Genomic DNA, 24,754 nt, shown 5'->3' with positions numbered 1-24,754 from the left:
GTTGGCTGTCTGCAGCACATGGTTGATTACATCCTGCAGTGCCTGAGAAATGACCGCCGCATCGCCCACATTCTCAACACGGCTGATTATTGGGTGTACACCCTCCTAGATCCTCGCTACCGGGACAACTTACAAAGCCTCATCACACCATTGAACCGGGAGCGTAAAATGCAGGGAGTACCAAGACACACTGGTGTATTCCATCATCTTCTCCAGTCCAACTGAGAGCAGTGCTGCTAGTGCTTTACAAAGCAGCTCAGTGCGTCGAGGCAGTGGAGGAAGCTCTGCACAAGAGGGAGCAGAAGCAGTGTCTCAGCACAAGGCAAGACCAGTATGGCCCAACTGTGGCACAGTTTTGTGTGCCCGCCACAAATGTCTACACCATCACTGGTGGCTCCAGTCAGCAGGAGGCAATGTTTCCATCAGATGGTGACAGACTACATGTCTTGCTCTCTCAGTGTACTCCCAGACGGCTCTTCCCCCTTCAAGTTTTGGGTCTCTAAGCTGGATACACGGCCAGAGCTTAGCCACTATGCATTGGAGGTGCTGGCTTGCCCTGCTGCCAGTGTATTATCGGAACGCGTCTTTAGTGCCGCAGGTGGTGTACTAACAGACCGTCGCATGCGACTATCCTCCGATAATGTTGACCGGCCTACTTTTCTGAAAATGAACAATGCCTGGATCTTGCAGGAATTTGCCAGTCCTCTTCCAGATTAAATAATTGGTTGGCAACAGTATCCAGGTCTCCTGTTGTGTTTATGTTTCTACCACCTGAACTGCAATCCCTGGGCTCCAACACCGCCAGTTGCTGCCCAGAAGTGCCGTCTGCACAGTCAACACATGACCCAGTGTTACAGGGTTTCAGTAACTTCAGCTGATCCCCTGCTGTGTTTCCGGCAATGTGTCCTGTGAACGCCACGCTGACACTACAACAGATATTAAAGAGAACCTGTCCCCTCCCCCAGGCATTTGTATCTGAAAGAGCCACCTTGTGCAGCAGTAATGATGCCCAAGGAAAAGGTGGCTCTTTTAGTTATGCTCCTTGCACACGCTGAACTTAACACTTATAAAATGTGTCCCCTCATACCGTGAAACCGTCCCGGAGGTGGGACTTTCCTTCGTAATGAGATGCAACACAGCCGTCATTCCTACCCCCTTGTCGCCGTGCGCCGCCTCCTCAGCGTTGTGTGAATCTGATCCGGAGCCTGCGCTGTGATGTTCAACCTTGGCCATGCGCAGTTTGCGCTGTCCGTCTTCTGACATCATTTGGTGTCAGGCTGACTGTCCTGTGCGGCCGCGCTGCCCGAGAACCCGCCTCGCAGTGTCTTCTGATTTAATCACACTGCAGGCCTGGGATTCATGGCCTTGCGCAGTGCATACCTTCGCCTCTCACTCATCTCCTTCTGCCTTCAACAGACTGTGCGGCATCAGCTGATCCCTAATCAGATGCCACGGCCGTGACGCCGCACAGTCTGAAGAAGGCGGAAGGAGATGAGTGAAAGGCGAAGATATGCACTGCGCATGGCCATGAATCCCAGGCCCGCAGTGGGATTACATCAGAAGACACTGCGAGGCGGGTTCTCAGGCAGCGCAGCCGCACAGTCACAGTCAGCCAGATACCAAATGATGTCAGGAGACGGACAGCGCTAACTGCGCATGGCCAAGGTTGAACATAACAGCGCAGTCTCCAGGACAGATTCAAACAACGCTGAGGAGGCGGCGCACGGCGACAAGGGGGTAGGAATGACGGCTGTATTGCATCTCATTACGAAGGAAAGTCCCACCTCCGGGACGGTTTCACCACATCAGGGGACACATTTTATAAGTGTTTAGTTCAGCATTTGTAAGGAGCATAATTAAAAGAGCCACCTTTTCCTTGTGCAGCCTTAGTGCTACACAAGTGGCTCTTTCAGTTACTAACGCCTGCGGGGGGTTAAAGGTTCCCTTTCAACTTGCTCCAATTAGGCCTCGACCTACTCTCTGCTCCTCCTGCATTCCCTGGGTTCCAACACCGCCAGTTGCTTCCCAGAAGTGCTGTCTGCACAGAGAAAAACACTTGCTCCAGTGTTAGTGGGGTTCAGTACGCCAGCTGATCCCCAGCTGTGTATCTGGCAATGTGTCCTGCGACCGCCACGCTGACACAACAACAGATCTTAAACTGCCTCGAGTGCAGGCTTCGGCCTACACTCTGCTCCACCTGCTGTCCCTGGGCTCCAACACCACTAGTTGCTGCTAGGAAGTGCTGTTTGCACAGTCAACACTTGCTGTATTGTTATTGGGCTTCAGTAACATCAGCTGATCCCCAGCTGTGTATCCGGCAATGTGTCCTGCGACCGCCACGCTGACACAACAACAGATATTAAACTGCCTCGAGTGCAGGCTTCGGCCTACACTCTGCTCCTCCTGCTGTCCCTGGGCTCCAACACCACTAGTTGCTGCTCGAAAGTGCTGTCTGCACAGAAAAAAAACACTCGCTCCTGTGTTAGTGGGGTTCATTAACGCCAGGTGCACCCCTGCTGTGTTGCGGCAATAATTCTACCCTGCTCCTCCTGCTGTTCCTGGGCTCCAACACCGCTGGCTGCTGCTCAAAAGTGTCTTTGCCACAGGTACTCCCTCCTGCCCAGCCCGGTTATAGCACGCCAGATGTTTCTGGGTAGTGTCAAGGTCACTTGGCCTCCAATACATTGTCCTGTCGGGTTGAGGTCGGGTTAGCCGACTCCATGGTGCCTGCAGTTTAGGTGCTTCCTATGTGGGCTGCGGGAACTGGCAATCAAGGCCGATAGGACAAGCTCCCCCTGTAGGACTGTGGATTTTCGGTAACCACTGCCGGCTCGCGGCCTAGCAACTTTTGTTTTTCCTGTGGACCTTCTGCCTATCTGAGTTCCAGCACCATTAGCGGGTTCTTAGGAAGACAATCTTGAATAGGTCCCCCTGGTTCCAGTACCGTCAGCTGGTTCTGGGCAGAGCCTTTGGCTTAGGTGCCTCCTTCTGGGTATCCGAGTTCCACCAACGTCAGGTGGTCCTTGGTAGTGCTTTCTGTGTTGTGAATTTGGATTCTGGGCTCCCCCGGTGGCTACTGGTGGAATTGAACTGGTGTTGTCATCTTCTCTGTTCACCTGTTCCCATCAAGATGTGGGAGTCGCTATATAACCTTGCTGCTCTGTTAGTTGCTTGCCGGTCAACAATGTTATCAGAAGCCTCTCTGTGCTTGTTCCTGCTCCTAGACAACTACTAGATAAGTTGGACTCTTGTCCATGTTTGTTTTTGCATTTTTGTTCCAGTTCACAGCTGAAGTTTCGTTACTGTGTCTGGAAAGCTCTTGTGAACAGGAATTGCCACTCTGGTGTTATGAGTTAATGCCAGAGTTTTAAAGTAATTTCTGGATGGTGTTTTGATAGGGTTTTCAGCTGACCATGAAAGTGTCCTTTCTGTCTTCTGCTATGTAGTAAGTGGACCTCAAATTTGCTAAACCTATTTTCATACTACGTTTGTTATTTCATCTTAATTCACCGCCAATACATGTGGGGGGCCTCTGTCTCCTTTCGGGGTATTTCTCTAGAGGTGAGCTAGGACTAATATTTTCCTCTGCTAGCATTATTTAGTCCTCCGGCTGGTGCTGGGCATCTAGAATCAACGTAGGCATGCTACCCGGCCACTGCTAGTTGTGCGTTAGGTTTAGTTCATGGTCAGCTCAGTTCCCATCTTCCAAGAGCTAGTTCCTATATATGCTGATGCTATGTTCTCTTGCCATTGAGAACATGACAGTTTGACCGGCCCACTAAAGGGTTAAAATCCTTGGCTGAGAAAGGAGAGAAATAAGAAGTCTGCTGAGAATTTTTTTTTTTTTTTTTTTCTCCTTCTAATCTTTGAATGGCTCTGTGTCCACCTGTTTGTAATGGATCTTCAGAGTGTAACTGCAGGTTTGAATAATCTCGCCACGAAGGTACAAAATTTGCAAGACTTTGTTTGTCATGCACCTGTATCTGAGCCGAGAATTCCTTTGCCGGAATTTTTCTCGGGGAATAGATCTGGGTTTCAGAATTTTCGAAATAATTGCAAATTATTTTTGTCCCTGAAATTTCGCTCTGCCGGAGACCCTGCACAGCAGGTCAGGATTGTGATTTCCTTGCTCCGGGGCGACCCTCAAGACTGGGCTTTTTCATTGACACCAGGGGATCCTGCGTTGCTCAATGTGGATGCGTTTTTTCTGGCCTTGGGGTTGCTTTATGACGAACCTCATTTGGAGCTTCAGGCAGAAAAAACTTTGATGTCCCTATCTCAGGGGCAAGATGAAGCGGAAATTTACTGTCAAAGATTCCGTAAATGGTCTGTGCTTACTCAGTGGAATGAGTGCGCCCTGGCGGCGACTTTCAGAGAGGGTCTCTCTGATGCCATTAAGGATGTTATGGTGGGGTTCCCTGTGCCTGCGGGTCTGAATGAGTCCATGACAATGGCTATTCAGATCGATAGGCGTTTGCGGGAGCGCAAACCAGTGCACCATCTGGCGGTGTCCACTGAGAAGTCGCCAGAGAGTATGCAGTGTGATAGAATTCTGTCCCGAAGCGAGCGGCAGAATTTTAGACGGAAAAATGGGTTGTGTTTCTATTGTGGTGATTCTACTCATGTTATATCAGCATGCTCTAAGCGCACTAAAAAGCTTGATAAATCTGTTTCCATTTGCACCTTACCGTCTAAGTTTATTCTATCTGTGACCCTGATTTGCTCTTTGTCATCTATTACCACGGACGCCTATGTCGACTCTGGCGCCGCTTTGAGTCTTATGGATTGGTCCTTTGCCAAACGCTGTGGGTATGATTTAGAGCCTTTGGAGACTCTTATTCCTCTGAAGGGGATTGACTCCACCCCATTGGCTAATAATAAACCACAATACTGGACACAAGTAACTATGCGTATTAATCCGGATCACCAGGAGATTATTCGCTTTCTGGTGCTGCATAATCTACATGATGATTTGGTGCTAGGATTGCCTTGGCTGCAATCTCACAACCCAGTCCTCGACTGGAAAGCTATGTCTGTGTTGAGCTGGGGATGTAAGGGGGCTCATGGGGATGTACCTGTGGTTTCCATTTCATCATCTATTCCCTCTGAAATTCCTGAGTTCCTGTCTGACTATCGTGACGTCTTTGAAGAATCCAAGCTTGGTTCATTACCTCCGCACCGAGAGTGCGATTGTGCCATAGATTTAATCCCGGGTAGTAAATACCCAAAGGGTCGTTTATTTAATCTGTCTGTGCCTGAACATGCTGCTATGCGAGAATATATAAAGGAGTCCTTGGAAAAGGGACATATTCGTCCATCGTCATCTCCCTTAGGAGCCGGTTTTTTCTTTGTGTCAAAAAAAGACGGCTCTTTGAGACCATGTATCGATTATCGGCTTTTGAATAAAATCACTGTAAAATATCAATACCCATTGCCGTTGCTGACTGATTTGTTTGCTCGCATAAAGGGGGCCAAGTGGTTCTCTAAGATTGACCTTCGTGGGGCGTATAATTTGGTGCGAATCAGGCAGGGGGATGAGTGGAAAACCGCATTTAATACGCCCGAGGGCCACTTTGAGTATTTAGTGATGCCTTTTGGTCTTTCAAATGCTCCGTCAGTTTTCCAGTCCTTTATGCATGATATTTTTCGCGATTATTTGGATAAATTTATGATTGTGTATCTGGATGATATTCTGATTTTTTCGGATGACTGGGACTCTCATGTCCAGCAAGTCAGGAGGGTTTTCCAGGTTTTGCGGTCTAATTCTTTGTGTGTGAAGGGTTCTAAGTGTGTTTTTGGGGTACAGAGGATTTCCTTTTTGGGATATATTTTTTCTCCCTCTTCCATTGAAATGGATCCTGTCAAGGTTCAAGCTATTTGTGATTGGACGCAGCCCTCTTCTCTTAAGAGTCTTCAGAAATTTTTGGGCTTTGCTAACTTTTATCGTCGATTTATTGCTGGTTTTTCGGATATTGCTAAGCCATTGACCGATTTGACTAAGAAGGGTGCTGATGTTGCTGATTGGTCCCCTGACGCTGTGGAGGCCTTTCGGGAGCTTAAGCGCCGTTTTTCCTCTGCCCCTGTGTTGCGTCAGCCTGATGTTGCTCTACCTTTTCAGGTTGAGGTCGACGCTTCTGAGATCGGAGCTGGGGCAGTGTTGTCGCAGAAAAGTTCTGACTGCTCCGTGATGAGGCCTTGTGCCTTCTTTTCCCGTAAATTTTCGCCCGCTGAGCGGAATTATGATGTTGGGAATCGGGAGCTTTTGGCCATGAAGTGGGCTTTTGAGGAGTGGCGCCATTGGCTTGAGGGGGCCAGACATCAGGTGGTGGTATTGACTGACCACAAAAACTTGATTTATCTTGAGACCGCCAGGCGCCTGAATCCTAGACAGGCGCGCTGGTCATTATTTTTCTCTCGGTTTAATTTTGTGGTGTCATACCTACCGGGTTCTAAGAATGTTAAGGCGGATGCCCTTTCTAGGAGTTTTGAGCCTGACTCGCCTGGTAACTCTGAGCCCACAGGTATCCTTAAGGATGGAGTGGTATTGTCAGCCGTTTCTCCAGACCTGCGGCGGGCCTTGCAGGAGTTTCAGGCGGATAGACCGGATCGTTGCCCACCTGATAAACTGTTCGTTCCTGATGATTGGACCAGTAGAGTCATCTCTGAGGTTCATTCTTCTGCGTTGGCAGGTCATCCTGGCATTTTTGGTACCAGGGATTTGGTGGCAAGGTCCTTCTGGTGGCCTTCCCTGTCGCGAGATGTGCGAGGCTTTGTGCAGTCTTGTGACGTTTGTGCTCGGGCCAAGCCTTGTTGCTCTCGGGCTAGTGGATTATTGTTGCCCTTGCCTATTCCTAAGAGGCCTTGGACGCACATCTCGATGGATTTTATTTCAGATCTGCCTGTTTCTCAGAAGATGTCTGTCATCTGGGTGGTGTGTGACCGTTTCTCTAAGATGGTCCATTTGGTTCCTCTGCCCAAGTTGCCTTCTTCTTCCGAGTTGGTTCCTCTGTTTTTTCAAAATGTTGTTCGTTTGCATGGTATTCCTGAGAATATCATTTCTGACAGAGGGACCCAATTCGTGTCTAGATTTTGGCGGGCATTCTGTGCTAGGATGGGCATAGATTTATCTTTTTCGTCCGCTTTCCATCCTCAGACGAATGGCCAGACCGAGCGGACTAATCAGACCCTGGAGACATATCTGAGGTGTTTTGTGTCTGCTGACCAGGATGATTGGGTTGCTTTTTTGCCATTGGCGGAGTTCGCTCTTAATAATCGGGCCAGCTCTGCCACTTTGGTGTCCCCGTTTTTCTGTAATTCGGGGTTTCATCCTCGATTTTCCTCTGGTCAGGTGGAAACTTCGGATTGTCCTGGAGTGGATGCTGTGGTGGAGAGATTGCATCAGATCTGGGGGCAGGTGGTGGACAATTTGAGGTTGTCCCAGGAGAAGACTCAGCTTTTTGCCAACCGCCACCGTCGTGTTGGTCCTCGGCTTTGTGTTGGGGATTTGGTGTGGTTGTCTTCTCGTTTTGTCCCTATGAGGGTCTCTTCTCCTAAGTTTAAGCCTCGGTTCATCGGCCCGTATAAGATATTGGAGATTCTTAACCCTGTTTCCTTCCGTTTGGACCTCCCTGCATCCTTTTCTATTCATAACGTTTTTCATCGGTCATTATTGCGCAGGTATGAGGTACCGGTTGTGCCTTCCGTTGAGCCTCCTGCTCCGGTGTTGGTTGAGGGTGAGTTGGAGTACGTTGTGGAGAAAATCTTAGACTCTCGTGTTTCCAGACGGAGACTCCAGTATCTGGTCAAGTGGAAGGGATACGGCCAGGAGGATAATTCTTGGGTGAATGCATCTGATGTTCATGCCTCTGATCTGGTTCGTGCCTTTCATAGGGCCCATCCTGATCGCCCTGGTGGTTCTGGTGAGGGTTCGGTGCCCCCTCCTTGAGGGGGGGGTACTGTTGTGAATTTGGATTCTGGGCTCCCCCGGTGGCTACTGGTGGAATTGAACTGGTGTTGTCATCTTCTCTGTTCACCTGTTCCCATCAAGATGTGGGAGTCGCTATATAACCTTGCTGCTCTGTTAGTTGCTTGCCGGTCAACAATGTTATCAGAAGCCTCTCTGTGCTTGTTCCTGCTCCTAGACAACTACTAGATAAGTTGGACTCTTGTCCATGTTTGTTTTTGCATTTTTGTTCCAGTTCACAGCTGAAGTTTCGTTACTGTGTCTGGAAAGCTCTTGTGAACAGGAATTGCCACTCTGGTGTTATGAGTTAATGCCAGAGTTTTAAAGTAATTTCTGGATGGTGTTTTGATAGGGTTTTCAGCTGACCATGAAAGTGTCCTTTCTGTCTTCTGCTATGTAGTAAGTGGACCTCAAATTTGCTAAACCTATTTTCATACTACGTTTGTTATTTCATCTTAATTCACCGCCAATACATGTGGGGGGCCTCTGTCTCCTTTCGGGGTATTTCTCTAGAGGTGAGCTAGGACTAATATTTTCCTCTGCTAGCATTATTTAGTCCTCCGGCTGGTGCTGGGCATCTAGAATCAACGTAGGCATGCTACCCGGCCACTGCTAGTTGTGCGTTAGGTTTAGTTCATGGTCAGCTCAGTTCCCATCTTCCAAGAGCTAGTTCCTATATATGCTGATGCTATGTTCTCTTGCCATTGAGAACATGACATTTCTGGCACAGTTACCTCCTGCTTAGTAACCAGGTTCCAGTAACGTCAGCTGGTCCTCGGTAGTTCCATTGGCTCTTGTTCCTTCGGCTACCCATCCGGTTTCCTGTTCCGTCAGCTGGTTCTCGGCAGTGTCTTTTGCTCTTGTACCTTCTGCTCCCCATCCTGGTTCCAGTACCGTCAGCTGGTTCCGGGCAGAGCCTTTGACTTAGGTGCCTCCTTCTGGGTATCCGAATTCCACCAATGTCAGGTGGTCCTTGGTAGTGCTTTCTGGCACGGGTACCTCCTGCTTAGTAACCGGGTTCCAGTATCGTCAGCTGGTCCTCCGTAATTCCATTGGCTCTTGGACCTTCAGGTAGCCATCCGAGTTCCAGTACCGTCAGCTGGTTCTCAGCATTTCCTCAGCCTTCTTGTACCTTCTGCTACATTTCCAAGTTCAAGACCCTAAAGACGACGACCCTGAAGACCACCCCTAAGATGATGATGACCCCAGAGACGATGACCCCTGAGACGATGACCCCTGAGACGACGACCCTGGAGACGACGACCCTGAAGACCACCCCGAAGATGACGACCCTGGAGACGACGACCCTAGAGATGACGACCCTGGAGACGGTGACCCTGAAGACCGAGAAGCAGAAGAACAAGAAGCTGCAGAACAAAGAGCAGAAGAACATTAAGCATAAGACTAACATTCAGAGCAAAAGATATTATCTAAATTATAAGCGGAAGAAGACTAAGCAGTGTATGGGGTTGAGTCCGTTCCTCCTCGTGGTGCCTCTGGAAAAAGCCTGCTGCTGCAGGCCAAGCTGAACGAGGACAAATCCTGTTGTAACTCTTTTGTGACAGGCAGAACGGAAGGTGTAATCTTCAAACTTTTATAGATAACAACGACAGGAATGTCTGTCACAAATAATAATATGATGAAGAAGTAGAATATGAAGAAGAATAATAGTTGAATAAAAAGAATATGAAGAATGTAACAAAAAAGAATAATAGGTAGAAGATGAAGAAGAAGATGAATAAGGTGAAGAAAAAGTTGATGTAAAAGATGCTGCTGCTGAGGATGATGAAGAAGAAAGTGTCGGAGAAGTAAAAAAGAAAGTGGAGAGCATGGAATTAGTGAAACATCAATATCTGACAAAAATATAAAAAATCTTTACATAGTCAATATCTTTGTAACTCCGAACGTCTCAAAAAAAAAACTTAATTCCTGCTATTCCATTTGAATGGGCTAAACCTCTATGTCTTTACTGTCTCCTCCACCTCCCCCAATACATCCTACATTATTCTTAGTTGTTTTCCTTCATGTAGAATGAACCTACAAGGAAAGAAAGGGTTTATTTTAATTCCGATATTTTGGTCCCATTGACTTGCATTGGTATCGGGTATCGGTATCGGTATCGGCGATATCCGATATTTTTTGAACATCGGCCGATCCAATCCGATACCGATACTTTTCAATATTGGAAGGTATCGCTCAACACTATTCTTAACATAATGATTTCTCACCAAATGCAAAGAAAATGTTACCTGCGGAGAACGGCATAAGAGCTGCATGTTTCTTTACTGCTCCCTTTTCATCCAGGAACCGATCTGGGGAGAAGTGCATTGGTTTTTGAAACTGTTCCGGATCCTTTAGTACAGTGGTCAATAACGGAAACACATTTGTGCCCTGAAAGTTTAAGAAAAAAAAAATTAGATCAATTCATTGTTTGAACAGAGTGTTCCTAGTGTTCTTAGCTAGCATTACATATTCCAACATATTTCACACCACTGTATGAATTTTTTTTTACATAAATCCCGTAAAAACTTACACAAACATGGGCAGAACCTCAAAACAGCAAGATAACATTGTCAGGTATCCAAAAAACAACTGTTGTCTACAGACAGTGAAACTAACCATCATGGAGGCCAGTTCATATAACGACAACAGAAAATGGCTCTTGATTATTTTTGATGGTCAAATAAGAAACGTCACATCAAAAGCTATAGAGAAAATATTGTATCCACTGCTCTTGAGTATTTCAATATATCAATGTTGACCAAAGTCATGAAAATTTGCAGGACATTGGTGGATCCCATTTCCACTCACAGTTTTTAGCTCTTAAGATTGGTTCACATTTTGCTTAGATTCTACATCCAGCATACAAGTTAGGAAATACACTGTAGATGTGTATATCTGTGGCATATGTATGGTGGTGCTATTCAGATATGTGTGCCAAATCAACAGCCCAATCATGGTATGATCTTAACATTATCAAGAAGCTGATACTCTATGTGTTCATCATTGTCTTATCATAGGGTTTCACCTTGGGGATAGTATATCCTCGAAATATGATGTCCTCAGTTGTAGAGTGGGGAACCCCTGTGGGAATAAGATCACTGTATCACTGGAACTCGCAGATTACAGCCTCAGTATAAGGCATGTTGGTTCGATCTTCAACTGATGGCCAACGGTCATCTATCACATAGTCAATTTCATCTTGGATTTTTACTAAATGAGATACAAATCTGAAGTTAATTTGGCTGCAATAATTCTGTAGGAAAAGGTTGGTCAAAGCGTGAAAAGATACAATTTGTTCTACAATTAACCAATGAATGGTGTCGGTTATAACCAATTTTTAAACTGTATAGAATTGTATTAGAATGTTCAACACAGAATTCAATCCAAGTGTAATTATGTTCTTTATTTTTCTACCTTGAATTTCTGGATATTTTAGTAGACCAAGGAAGCCATATCATAGGGTTGTACTGGTAGTCTCGGTACCACCAAAGAAGAAGTTCAGTGCAGATCCTACAAGATTCTCATTATGAAATTTTGAGGTTGGGTTATGTTTTTCCTGTAAACAGATTACAAAAATAATGGGTGACAGGTTCATATATGTTGATCTTAGAAAAACTCAATGAAACTTCCACTAAGTAATATCTGTGATCATAAAGAACTCTTGGACCGAGTATATACATAACTTGCAGATGACTTTTAATGAAGTTATAAACAACAAATCCCTAAAAAACAGGAAGACATTTTTTTTTTACCTGTTGCATCTTACCCAGAAAGCAATCAATAAAGTGCCGTGTAGCATTAGGGTTAAGGCTGTTCACACTTTCCTTCACCTCCTCTTGAATGAATGTTTTGAGATCGAATAGATGCTGAATACCTTTATGGTGAGGACCAGGTATACGTTGCATAAGTCCTTGCAAGTAGAAAAAAAGCTAAAATAGTAAAATTAGTCAAATGAGTGAAGGTATGTGAACTATTAAAAGTCATCTTCATTGGTAAATTTCAAAAATAATAATAAAGGAAACACTGATACTCACCAAGCCCCATACAGAGTTCATGAATCGAAGAGTCCCGACGATATTTTTAAGAAGAGACAAAAATCGCTCATCTTTGTAGCTAAACCTCTTACCAAATAAAACAGAGCAGATAATGTTGGATGTGAAAACACAAAAAAGCACAGTAAAACCAAAAACACTCTGTCGCAAAAAAATCACAGTAGACAGCAAGTACTGGTAAAAAGATGGAAAAAACAGGGTATTTGGTTGATACGTTTTTTGCAAAAAATGTATATTAAGCCGCTCTACCAAACGACAAGGTATACCCATATCAGAGCAGTCCTAGCTAATGTATGTAATCCCTATCTGATGTATTTAAAACCTGGTCATATGTACAATACCTGTATGAGCAGGATTCAGAAAAGGAATGTCAATGTGGACACGCTGGACAGAACGGCTTCTGTGCGCACAGCTCAAAAAAAAAGGGGTCATATGTACAATACCTGTATGAGCAGGATTCAGAAAAGGAATGTCAATGTGGACACGCTGGACAGAACGGCTTCTGTGCGCACAGCTCAAAAAAAAAGGGGTGGAGGCCTCCCCAGTCTTGTGGACACAAGAAAACATGTTAGATGTTGGATGTTGTTAATGTTGGATACGGCACAACTTAGGAAAAAGGTTGGGTCAAACATTTTCCCTATGGAAAAAAAAATACATACAGTGGGGCAAAAAGTATTTAGTCAGTCAGCAATAGTGCAAGTTCCACCACTTAAAAAGATGAGAGGCGTCTGTAATTTACATCATAGGTGGACCTCAACTATGGGAGACAAACTGAGAAAAAAAAATCCAGAAAATCACATTGTCTGTTTTTTTATCATTTTATTTGCATATTATGGTGGAAAATAAGTATTTGGTCAGAAACAAACAATCAAGATTTCTGGCTCTCACAGACCTGTAACTTCTTCTTTAAGAGTCTCCTCTTTCCTCCACTCATTACCTGTAGTAATGGCACTTGTTTAAACTTGTTATCAGTATAAAAAGACACCTGTGCACACCCTCAAACAGTCTGACTCCAAACTCCACTATGGTGAAGACCAAAGAGCTGTCAAAGGACACCAGAAACAAAATTGTAGCCCTGCACCAGGCTGGGAAGACTGAATCTGCAATAGCCAACCAGCTTGGAGTGAAGAAATCAACAGTGGGAGCAATAATTAGAAAATGGAAGACATACAAGACCACTGATAATCTCCCTCGATCTGGGGCTCCATGCAAAATCCCACCCCGTGGGGTCAGAATGATCACAAGAACGGTGAGCAAAAATCCCAGAACCACGCGGGGGGACCTAGTGAATGAACTGCAGAGAGCTGGGACCAATGTAACAAGGCCTACCATAAGTAACACACTACGCCACCATGGACTCAGATCCTGCAGTGCCAGACGTGTCCCACTGCTTAAGCCAGTACATGTTCGGGCCCGTCTGAAGTTTGCTAGAGAGCATTTGGATGATCCAGAGGAGTTTTGGGAGAATGCCCTATGGTCTGATGAAACCAAACTGGAACTGTTTGGTAGAAACACAACTTGTCGTGTTTGGAGGAAAAAGTATACTGAGTTGCATCCATCAAACACCATACCTACTGTAAAGCATGGTGGTGGAAACATCATGCTTTGGGGCTGTTTCTCTGCAAAGGGGCCAGGATGACTGATCCGGGTACATGAAAGAATGAATGGGGCCATGTATCGTGAGATTTTGAGTGCAAACCTCCTTCCATCAGCAAGGGCATTGAAGATGAAACGTGGCTGGGTCTTTCAACATGACAATGATCCAAAGCACACCGCCAGGGCAACGAAGGAGTGGCTTCGTAAGAAGCATTTCAAGGTCCTGGAGTGGCCTAGCCAGTCTCCAGATCTCAACCCTATAGAAAACCTTTGGAGGGAGTTGAAAGTCCGTGTTGCCAAGCGAAAAGCCAAAAACATCACTGCTCTAGAGGAGATCTGCATGGAGGAATGGGCCAACATACCAACAACAGTGTGTGGCAACCTTGTGAAGGCTTACAGAAAACGTTTGACCTCTGTCATTGCCAACAAAGGATATATTACAAAGTATTGAGATGAAATTTTGTTTCTGACCAAATACTTATTTTCCACCAGAATATGCAAATAAAATGATAAAAAAAACAGACAATGTGATTTTCTGGATTTTTTTTTCTCAGTTTGTCTCCCATAGTTGAGGGCTACCTATGATGTAAATTACAGACGCCTCTCATCTTTTTAAGTGGTGGAACTTGCACTATTGCTGACTGACTAAATACTTTTTTGCCCCACTCTATATTATCTACTTAAGGTTACTTCCACTCTCGTCCTTTTAGTTGACTATATAATTTATGGCCATGGGTAGCACTGTAATAATTTTTTGCAAATTATTTCTGAAGATTGATTGGGCAATAATCATTTTGTGTCAAGCAATTGGAGATCCAGTTTGTTAGGTGTTGAGTTCCCACCGCTGCACAGGGGGAATCTCGAACCATGTCTGCTGTGGTCTCCCATTCTCCTCCAGCCGCAGTGGAGCCTGCTCAGTGGAGACGTCAGTCCCAGCGTCTGGCTCAGCCTGATACTGTGCAATTGGTTACTGCTGCCTTTCCAGGCTCTGCCTTTGTAGCCAGCACTGATCAGCAGTGAGCAGGCGTTTCTGGAACTAAGTCCAGCTTTTCCCATACTGAGCATGCTCACGGGACGACCTCCCATTGGAGGTCGGGGGTCACATGCTCAGGTCCTGTTGCGGCTCTTATTGGACCATCTGGAAGGTCCTGGAGTGCTACTTCTATAAAAGGTTCTCATGGCTGCTCGGCCATGCACTAGTATAAACTTGATAACGTGTATGTAGATGGATGTACTGTATGTCGATGGATGAAAGCTCCTTAATAGTGTTGAGCGATACCGTCCGATACTTGAAAGTATCGGTATCGGATAGTATCGGCCGATACCCGAAAAGTATCGGATCTCGCCGATACCGATACCCGATACCAATACAAGTCAATGGGACTCAAGTATCGGAAGGTATCCCTTATGGTTCCCAGGGTCTGAAGGAGAGGAAACTCTCCTTCAGGCCCTGGGATCCATATGAATGTGTAAAATAAAGAATTAAAATAAAAAATATTGATATACTCACCTGTCCGGAGGCCCCTGCACCTTACCGCTGTTAACCGGCAGCTTCCGTTGCTTAAAATGAGCGCGTTTAGGGCCTTCCATGACATTACGGCTTCTGATTGGTTGCACGCGACCAATCACAAGCCGTGACGTCATTCTCAGGTCCTAAATTCCCGAATTCTAGGAATTTAGGACCTGAGAATGATGTCACGGCTTGTGATTGGTCGCGTGGCGGTCACATGAGCGGCACGCAACCAATCAGAAGCCGTGACATCATGGAAGGTGCTGAACGCGCTCATTTTAAGCAAAGCAGGCTGTCCTGTCGGTTACTACCAGGGCGCATCAGAGGGTGAGTATATCCCTATTTTTTATTTTAATTCTTAATTTTTTACATGGATATGGATCCCAGGGCCTGAAGGAGAGTTTCCTCTCCTTCAGACCCTGGGAACCATACACTGGGAACTTCCGATTCCGATTCCCGATACCACAAAAGTATCGGATCTCGGTATCGGAATTCAGATACCGCAAAAATCGGCCGATACCCGATACTTGCGGTATCGGAATGCTCAACACTACTCCTTAATCATTCCCATTCCTTGTGTTGATGACTGTCACAAATGGTGGAAGCTACCTAGCGCCCGACAGTGCAACCTGCACACTTGGCACATGTTTCAGCGTCTAATCGCAGTGCCCGCTTGTACAGAACCGTGCGCAATCAGTGCGCTGTCCTGAGAGCCGGTCAGTGTAGGGGGGGAACTCCCGCTTGGACTCAGCATCTGACTCGGGGCGTCCTCGGGCGCAGGCTCAAAAGCCACCGAGGGTCAGAGCGAGTCCAATCACCAGTTTAGTGGGTGTGATTCATAGGGATCCCACTAGTGTCTTTCAGCTGCACCCTGTGACTGCTAACAGGGCGCAGCATGTTTTGGTGACTCTGTGAAGCAACAGAGTTCACTTCTATTCACACTAGGTGAGGTCTAAGCCACGTGTGAGCAAGCGTCCATCCGCCATTACTCAGCAGCAGGTGTCATCTCTGCACGGTGGACCTCGGACTGCGAACGCACCTCATATTCTGTAATATTATTATTTGGTGCGTTCCGCCAGTCCTAACACAGTTAGATTGGCTGATATTATTTTGTACCATTGTAAGGAGTTTGAATTTCTCAACGTAGGGTAATAAAAATAGAAAAAACTCTTTAGACCATTATAAATGTCAACAAATTTTGGGGCAGCTAAAGTCTTGAAGGAAACCTTTCCCCAAATTTCCTTGGAACTTATAGGTACTTTCTACCAAATATTTCTATTTAATGTCATGGACTCTCACCCAGCTTCTCCTATCATAGCATTTGGATGATATTTTCCACTGGTTTCAATCTCTGAAACCAACAAGAATGACTAGTTGTATGGCATAGGAGACAAGTATGGCATGTGAAATGTGTCTGCACCTTCAGTTTTGCTGAATTCCTCCACAAGAAACTTGGCCTCCTCCTGCATTCTCTCTTCTATGCTCCTCTTACCCATTCTGAAGTTTCTAAGAGTGGTAAGTGCAAAGCTTCTCATCTGCTTCCAACGTTCGCCATTGCTGCCTATGATTCCTGGAGGAGAAATTCTCAGTTGAGTTTCCTAAAAGATTAAGTTGGCCATGTGGACTACTAATGATAGGACATCTTACCATATCCCTTCAGCACATATTCAGGCACTGGCATTATCCCTCTTCCACTGAAGACATCTTTATTGTCTACTAAGGCCTCTTTTACCGCATCATATCCACAAAGCACCACAGTTGGGCAAGATCCAAAATATATAGTGAATATTGGGCCATATTTTTCCTGGAACTGTGAAAATAGTAAAAAAAAATAGCTAAAAATACACAAATTCTTTATTTTATTACTAAAACAATTATATATGACCAAACTATCCCACATTCGAATAAAAAATGTATATTTATACAGCTAGGCTTCATTTTTTTTATCTCAGATGCACTGAAGTAGTAAGAATAGTTTGTTGCAATGATGGGCATATCCTTGAAAGGCGATGCATAGTCAATGGGCGATAAATCAACCAACTATTTCTCAGCTTTCATTCCTTTTTCTGCTCTAGAAAAATGAAAGCTGCTCTGTGATTGGTGGCTATGAGGAATAAAAAAGGTTTTTCTGTTAGACAATTCTGAAAACTTTCATGTATATTTTATAAAACGTACTGATTGCATTATTCATGAACTAAAAACACGTGGCTTAAATAAGAAGAATATTTGCATCCTAATTCCCTTATTTAAGACATTTATAAAATAACTAGATGGTGGTCCGATTCTAACGCATCGGGTATTCTACAATATGTATGTAGTTTATTTATGAAGATTTTAGAATAATACCTTGAATACACAGGATTCGGCTGGCCGCGACCAATTAGCGAAGCGTTGTTCAAATCCCGCGCTGATTTGTGGCGGACTGCACCTGTCGCTGATTGTTCGTGGCCGGCCATGTAGTATATAACAGCCCATGTAGTAAATAGCACAGCCAGGTAGTATATTGCACAGCCACGTAGTATATAGCACAGCCACGTAGTATATTGCACAGCCACCTAGTATATAGCACAGCCCACATAGTATCTAGCACAGCCATGTAGTATATAGCACAGCCCACGGAGTATATAGCACAGCCCACGGAGTATATACCACAGCCACGTAGTATATAACACAGCCCACGGAGTATATAGCACAGCCACTAAGTATATAGCACAGCCCACGGAGTGTATAACAGCCGACATAGCATATAACACAGCCACATAGTTTATAACAGCCCACGTAGCATATAACACAGCCACGTAGTATATAACAGCCCACAAACGCAGTGTATAACACAGCCCACGTAGTGTATAACACAGGCCATGTAGTGTATAACACAGGCCATGTAGTGTATAACACAGGCCACGTAGTCTATAACACAGCCCACGTAGTATATTGCACAGCCCACATAGTATATTGCACAGCCCACATAGTATATAGCACAGCCCATGCAGTATATTGCACAGCCCACATAGTATATTGCACAGCCCACGTAGTATATTGCACAGCCCACGTAGTATATTGCACAGCCCACGTAGTATATAGCACAGCCCACGCAGTACATTGCACAGCCCATGTAGTGCATTGCACAGCCCACGTAGTATATAGCACAGCCCACGTATTATATAGCACAGCCCATGTAGTATATAGCACAGCCCATGTAGTATATAGCACAGCCCACGTCTTATATAGCACAGCCCACGTAGTATATAGCACAGCCCACGTAGTATATAGCAGCTCACGTAGTATATTGCACAGCCCACGTATTATATTGCACAGCCCACGTATTATATTGCACAGCCCACATAGTATATTGCACAGCCCATGTAGTATATTGCACAGCCCACGCAGTATATAGCAATGTGGGCATCATATCAGGTGACGAAGCAGGTGCGAAACGTGCGTTGGAGTGGTGTGTGTGGGGGCTGCGGTGCACTTCTCTGTTTGGTAAGGTCCGGCTTCTATTTGTGTATGCTTTTGCATACTTGTGCATATTTTGAAGAGTGTGTTATAACTAATTACATTATCATTGCACTTTAGAATTTGGAGGGTCAGCGATATACTATGGTAGCATTATAGATGTACAATTGGCTATAGTATAATTGATTACATTGTTATTATATGTTCATATTTTGGTACACATATATATATTATATATAATATATTTTTTTATTCACATTCACAGGCATTTTGTTGATGTGTTCATTTATATAAAATTTAGAGATATTGACTTTTTAGCTTTTTCATATATGATTTTGTAAATTGTGTGTTAATTCTAATTTTCACGAATTAATTATTAGTATATATACATATATAGATATTGTTTCATTGCACAGTACTCACTTTAACATATTATATCTACACTTTTTTTATATATCTATTATAAACTATTTGGGTTAATATATATCACTTATCTTCTTCTATATTATATATTTTTTATATATATTTTTTATATTCATATATATTTATATATTTATTTGATTTTTCCAATTGTATATCAATTAGGTTCTCATATTAGTATCTTGCTCATATATATATATATATATATATATATATATATATATATATATATAAAAACTTTTCCTCCAATTCTTTTGCATATTTTGCACATTATGGCCGGTTTATGACTGTGTTTTTTAATATTCAATGTATAGACAACTTTGATTTGATTGCATTAGCACTTTATGTGATTTATTGTTATTGACTTTGCCAGTCGAGTTCTGTATACCACAGCCCCCCACATACAGTCTTAATAATAATATATACATTTTATATACTTTTATATATCTTCAGTTATTTTAACGGCAAAAACTTTTTAATAAAATATTGACAATTGTTGTGTAATGTCCTATTAATATAAATAAAATGAATTTGATCAAAATTTATTTATTGAGTTGTCAGTAAATATTTTCTTGGGGTACACATAGTATTTAACACTGCTCACGTAGTATATAAAATTGCCCACGAATTATATAACACAGCCCACATTGTATATAACACAGGCCACACAGTATATAACACTGCCCACGTAGTATATAGCAGCCTCACAGTATATAACATAGCCCAAGTACTACATAGCACTGTGGGCACCATATCCCTGTTAAAAAAAGAATGAAAATAAAAAATAGTTATATAAATTGAAAGGAACACATGTCACTCACCGGTTAAAAAAAGTCTTTATTCCAATACTTTAAAACATCGGCGTCGGGAGGATGGGAGCAGGAGTGGAATGGACGACAGCCGTTTCGCGCTGCAGTGGCGCTTCTACTGGACACACAGGTAAGTGAGACTGACATCACCTCTTAACAGAGGGAGGCAGCTAAACCCCACCCCCAATGCTTGAACACATGTGCAGCAGCTATACATAACAATTAAAATGCATTTAGAAAACAAATGGAAACAATTCAAAACACAATAGAGCCGGCTTATTACAGGAAAATGGACTTATCCAATCTTTCATTCAAACCAGCAGATTCTTGTGCTCGAGTGCGCATAATCCATATGGCCTCTCTTTTTAGTAGAAGCTTGTGCAGATCTCCTCCTTGCACTGGAAGAGACACCCTTTCTATGCCAGCAAAAGAAAGCACCTCTGGGTTTCCTCCATGGAATTCCCTGACATGTTTGATCAAACGTGGAACCCCCTTGCCTGAACCGATCTAGTTGTAATGCTCTCTGAACCTCACATAGAGGGGGCGAATGGTCTTGCCAATATAGAAGGACTTACAACGACATAAAGCCACATAAACCACATGGGTCGCTTTGCACGTGATGAAATCTTTGACAGTATGAGACACACCTCCAATGCAAAGTGTTTGACTTACATCATGGTAATTGCAAAAAGGACAATGTCCACACTTAAAATTACCATGAGGAACACTTTTATTTAACCAATTACCTTGTTGCTTTACCCAGGGACGGCGTCAGCACTCGGCGTACCCGGGCAAGTGCCGGGGCCTTGGCGAGACCCCCCGTCTTATGCCGTTATGCGCTCCTGGGGGAGCCCCGCTGACGCTGTGCTGTTGTGTGACACAGCGTGACAGTCTCCCAGCCAGGACTCGGAGGCAGAGCACATCCATCATCACCGCCCCATTGTGCAGCTGCAGGAATACTCACCTCCAGGACCGTCACCATGGATACGCAGAGTCACTTCCGGGCCGTCTGTCCTGTCACTTCCAGTCGGGTGAGAGCTCGTCATCCTAAGAGCTCAGAGAAGAGATCCTGCCATGCACGTCCTCCACTGTCCAGGTCCAGGCATCCAGCAGCAGGGCAGGTGCAGCGCCAAGCAGAAAGACGAGCAGGAGGCAGGAGCAGCACTGCAGTCAGGTGCACGGACGGTGCACCCGGTCCCTGTCCCTGTGTCCACAACGAAAGCAATAGCGAAGTGAAGCAGTGAGTGAAGAGTGAGTCTTCCTTCCAAGTTCCTGGTGGTCCCAACGCATTGCGGGGGCGGGGGGGGGATGCAGCCTGCTGGGAGTGGATCATCATGCCTGGTCTCTGCTCTGTGCAACTTGCAAGACAGACAGTACTGTCTCTGTCTGGGACTTGTGCAACAATATGGTATGTTAGCGATGCTGGGACTTGCAGTCCTAGACTGTCTGTATATACTAAATGGCTGGCTGAGTTATATACTACGTACATGGGCTGTGTTATATACTACGTCACGGCCCGGGGCCTGTGCTATATACTATGTGGGTGGCTGTGTTATATACTAAGTGGGCTATGTTAGATGCTACTTGGCTGCGCTATATTTGTCTGCTGTATCTGTGCATCATGAATCGTGGTATGTGTTAAAGGGGGAGCCCACTGAGACTATTTCGCCCGGGGCCCTCAAAAACCTGGAGCCGGCCCTGTCTTCACCATCCGCTTTTTCACTATTATGTCACCCAGAGTGGTACTGCGTCTATTAGAAATTATGGGACCCCTCGCTGCCACCTCCGCAATATCTTTATCACGTTCTAGAATGTGCCAATTCCTGCGAATAGCAGACCGTATAATACCATCCATAGGGCCGAATTTAAAACAAAAAACAAATCTCTTATCGCGTTTGTGGGCAGAACCACGATTATTGTCTCTTGCCTGATTAACCCTATTGTTAGCCTCATTCAAAAGTTCATTGGGATAACCCCTACCGTGGAACCTGTCACACAACTCTTCTGCCTGCTGAGAGCAGCTCTCCTGAGTATTATTAATTCTCTTCAATCTTAATAATTGTCTATAAGGGAGGAAGCGTTTTACATGAGCCGGATGGAAACTATCAAAATGTAGAACAGAATTCGTAGCAGACGTTTTTCGAAACAATCTGGTACAGATCGCACCATCCACAATGTTAATTAGTACGTTTAAAAAATCCAAATCAAGGCCTCGATGTGAACGACATATTCATTTGATTAGACTCATTGAGATAGTGGACAAAATCATCAAATGATTCACGATGAGGTCCGTCCCATATCATGAAAATGTTGTACACATAGCGAACATAAAGTCTGATGTGCCTCAAAAAATTATTTCCAATATTGTACACATAATCCTCCTCCAACAAAGCCAGAAAAAGGTTCGCAAAAGTGCATGCTACCGGAGTTCCCTTCGCGGTCCCAGTGCGCTGCAAGAACCATTCCATGGGGGAATCCATAAATTTGAACGCATTGTGTTTTAATATGAAATCCATGCCCTCACACACAAAGTTGACAAAACCATCACTTCTTTTTAATGACCCCAAAATTTTCCTCAAAGCTGCTACACCCAAATCCTGGGGGATCCTTGTGTACAGGTTTTCCACGTCAATAGAGACCAAGGAAAAGCCTGCCAAGTAATACCCCTAAGGACCCCTAAAAACTCATAAGTATCCTTAATATAGGAGGGAATGTCATGCAGCAAAGGGCGCAACAACAAATCCATGTACTGTGATAATGGCTCTGTAAGGGACCCGACCCCTGACACAATGGGGCGTCCTGGCGGGGTAGTGAGGGTGGCATGGGAACTCCGGCAGCAGCTTCTCAGCCTTTTTTCTGGGCAAATCACCCAATTCTGCATTTTTACGCAAAAAGGTTCGTAATTCATTCTTGAACCTAGTTGTAGGATCTTGTGTCAATCTTAAATAGGTAGACGTATCAGACAACTGTCTCGTGGCGTCCGCCAAATACTGTTCTTTTGGTAATAAAACTACATTGCCGCCCTTATCTGCATTCCTCAGAACCACATCAGACCATTCTCTGATTTCAAAAAGGGCACGTTTCTCTAAAGTTGTGAGGTTAGGCGGGGCAATCGGATATACTGTATAATAGATTCGACATCCTTTAGTACCTGGGTCTCAAATAAATCGATTAGATTCCCAAGGGAAACTTGGGGCATAAACCTTGATGGCACACCCCCTGTAAATAGTTTGAAAGACTCATCATCTATGGGGTGAACAACCTCCGGGGCAGTTAAATCACACAAAATCTGGGCATCTGCCCTTACATCAGCCAGTGAGTCAGTGCCAGCGAGGAACCCCAGAGAGCCCACCAGGCACGGGCTCTCCCCTTCTAATACTGTCACCTCCGTGACACTTGATGCAAGCGACTTGTGCAGATGAATTTTACGAATGGCCTTAAAAAGATCTATTTTAAAGTCCACAAAATTAAAAGCCTCCGGAATACAAAAGCCCAGTCCTTTTGAGAGAACGGATAAGTGTGAACTGTTCAAATTATGGTCAGTTAAATTCAACACCATGTTATTGGAAGGATCCATTAATGTCTCTGTCTCCATGACACGTTTCCTTTTCCATTGGCAACCTGCGTTTTCTCCCCTTACCCCCTCTGCGTGTTCTCCGCCTAAAGGGGGCACCGGGGCAGAGTCAATTAGATTTGCAGGGGCTTGATCTGATGGGCCTGGTGAAATAGATGATTCTTTTTGTTCACTGGAGTCAGACTCTGTTGTCAGATATTCATTTTTGTATTTCTTAGTTCCATGTTTTCTGTTGTTCCTCATATAGTGAAAAAACTTTTGTGGCTTCCCACTCTTATATTCATTCCTGTTTTTATTCCATGTGAAAACCCGATCAGAGTCATAATCCCCTTTATCTCGAATGAATTTATCCCTTTTTACTTGTTTCACATTCACCTGAATGGTAGTTAATTTAATGTCCATTTTTTTAGTCAGGGATAACCATTGTGGGTCTGATAATCTGGACTTAACCTCGTCCTTGGTCTTTTTAATGTCCAACTCCAATTGTGTATAACTCTTCATATTGAACTCATAGACCAATTTCAACAATTTTTCTGAACATTCCAAAAATATTTTTTGCCACTCGAGATTCGAGAGAGTTGTTAGTCCAAAACAATCTAACTTCTTTTTCTGTCAGATTGAGCAATTTACTTTCCAAAGCCTTTGTGCTGAGTGATTGCAACACATCGTGTTGTTTGCACTCCTTAAAATACGCTGCCACATCCTCCCTGCCAACTCGTAAGCCATTTATATCCGGAGCAACTTCTGACTCCATCAGCCAGGATATTTTATCCGCACAGTGCTACAAAATGCAAAGCAGTCCAAAATATCTCCATCAAAGTGTTAATCCGCACAGCGGGGAAGCCCATTCACATAGCTCCCAACCGTCCCTCATTGTGCGGGATTGTCCCGGTTTTGATGGTTTTCCCCGCTGTCCCGCACGGGACACGACTTCCCCGCAGACAACAGAAGCAGCCGTCACACGCCCCCTTGTGTTAGGCCACGCCCCTTCCCCATGTTCCTGAGCAGTCTTCCAGTGCCCCCTGGGCCGGTCACTTAGCAGCGATTCGGGCTGCTGGTGGCCGGCGCTGTTCTCTATGTCCGGCCAGCTGCATCATCCCAGTGGAGCAGACCCGCCCCCTGCTCCCTGTGTGCGGCCTGAAGAGGGAAGGGAACATGGCTGCTTCTAACTGCAGGAGAGGAGCTGGTGGATGGCTCAGACATCAGTGAGTATTCAGCTCTCTGTGCGGTGAGAAGATGGACGCTGCTGCTCACCTCCCGGTGATAAGTCCAGGGCCGTGTGTGTGCCTCTATAGTATTAGCGGCTGCTCTGCTGATGCTCACAGATTTATTGCAGGAGTCTGAACTTTCACGGTCACCCTGTCAGTG

General features: G+C 44.7%; 1 pseudogene; it reads right to left on the bottom strand.

Moving 5' to 3' along the window:
• The window catches only part of LOC143803761 (cytochrome P450 2C20-like), a 48,866-nt pseudogene extending 24,979 nt beyond the window's left edge, over positions 1 to 23,887 (bottom strand).
• Positions 23,888 to 24,754: the final 867 nt, after the last annotated feature.

This window comes from Ranitomeya variabilis, chromosome 2, assembly GCF_051348905.1.
Source record: "Ranitomeya variabilis isolate aRanVar5 chromosome 2, aRanVar5.hap1, whole genome shotgun sequence".
Lineage (NCBI taxonomy): Eukaryota > Metazoa > Chordata > Amphibia > Anura > Dendrobatidae > Ranitomeya > Ranitomeya variabilis.
The sequence above is the reverse complement of the archived record's forward strand: the minus strand, read 5'-3'. Positions and strand labels throughout refer to the sequence as shown.